Raw genomic sequence first — 1,932 nt, forward strand, 5'->3', positions numbered from 1 at the left:
AGGGTGGAGACACTGTTCCAAGTTGTTGAAAGTTTTTGTCCCTGTTTTCAGGGAAACACCCCAGAAACCTCCAGGTTCTTAATTCCTCCAAGATCTTATGAGAATCTCTGATGCTCTTCTGACTGCAATCTGGTCTGTGGGTAGCTATGAAGCACTCCCCTCTGCCCTGGAGCTGAGGATGGTCTATGCTCCACTTTAGCTCAATGGGGCCCCAGACTATGACCTGGATCAGAGTACGGGCAAAGTAAGAAAGTCCTGTTCTAAGGGGAGTGGAGAGACTTCTACAATCTCCCCCAACCCCTGTCTGTCAGTGGGTTGAGTGCTCTGGAAGCAGCTGTTGGATGACTCCCAAGATCTACTCTGGATCCCCATGGGCTGGGGCTGTGTTGAACCAATTCTGGTTCAGCATTTTTCCTGTTAACTGCCCAGGTAACCTTGGCTAACCCTGGGCTGAGAGATCTGGTAATTGCCTCTGCTACAAAAGATCCAGGCACCCCCAAGGGATCCAGGTATCCTTCTCACTGCTCTTGGATAACTAGAGCTGATTCCCTCTGGTGCCTTGGGATGCATTGTGACCTTTTCTAACCCTAGTGTAACAGACCCTTCCCATGGATCTTCCAAGTTGTTTTGGGCTGAGAAATTGTTTCACTCTGGCTTTCTGTGGGTACAATGACTCTAGAATTGATTTAGAGTAATTATTTAATGGTATCTGGAGTGGTCTGGGGAAGAGCTTGGAGGAATTCTTGCCTTTACTCTGCTATCCTGGCTCCACCAGCCATTTTATATTGTTTTAAATTAGATTTACCTTTCTGTTATTGTTTTTGATTTTTGGTTATTAGCATATAAGCATATTGAATTATAAAGTTTACTTTGCAACCTATAATTTTGTTAAAATTAATAATGTTGTATATTAATATCTTTGTTCTTTCCGTGGTGTTTTCTTCAATTTTATTCCTTCTTTATTTTCATTTGTTCACTTATGTTCTTTTTCCTTGATTCACTGTTATTACTAGCATTTCCAGAATTGTATTACATAATATTGGAAAGAATGGATATACAAGACTTCTTCCTAAATTTTGATATTTTGTTTATCTTCATTCTTACTACATTTGCTTATGTGATTGTTTATTCCCATTATGCTTAAAAACTTAGTCTGTTTTTTCTTAACCTAAAGAGGTGATAATTTGGTTTTAGATGTGTTTATTTTAATATGATTAAATATATGTGTACATACACATTGTTTTTGTAATGTTCCAGTATTTTTTGCAATCCTGGTATAAACCCTACTTAATCAAAATAAAGTATTTCTAGGTTAAATTGCTGTAGTTTTTTGTCAGGATTTTATTTATTTTAAATTGAATATTCATGAGTAATAGTGGCCTATAATTTTCTCTCTACATTTAATTTTTATCTGGTTAAGGGACTAAGATTATATTTGCAATAAAAAGGCATTCTGGTAGAGTTTCTTTTAATAAATGTTTAAAAATAATTTTTCATGTTAATCATAAATTTAGATTGGACAGCATTCTTCAAGATTCCATAAAAAAAAGTTGTCATGGTTATATTCTCCTTCTATAGTTAACAGCTAGATTTATTTTCTATTGGTCTAAGTATCTGATCTCTCTCTCTCTCTCTCTCTCTCTCTCTCTCTCACTCTCTTATAGCTAACATGTTTTGTATTTTTGAAAATATTCTATTCTATTTTATGTTCTCATTTTAGCATGATATTAAAATAAATTCTGATTAATCCTTTATTTTAGTTTTGTTAGACTTTCATCTTGTTCATTTGCTACTTTATTGATTTGAATTTCGAATCTTCATTTTAATTAGATTATCTGGGGTTTATAATTTTTAAAGAACAAGGTATAGTTTTATTTATAATTTTTATGATTTCATTCCAATTTATCAATTTTCCATTAAAAAGTTAATGTT

This window comes from Macrotis lagotis, chromosome 3 (assembly GCF_037893015.1).
Source record: "Macrotis lagotis isolate mMagLag1 chromosome 3, bilby.v1.9.chrom.fasta, whole genome shotgun sequence".
Taxonomy (NCBI): domain Eukaryota; kingdom Metazoa; phylum Chordata; class Mammalia; order Peramelemorphia; family Peramelidae; genus Macrotis; species Macrotis lagotis.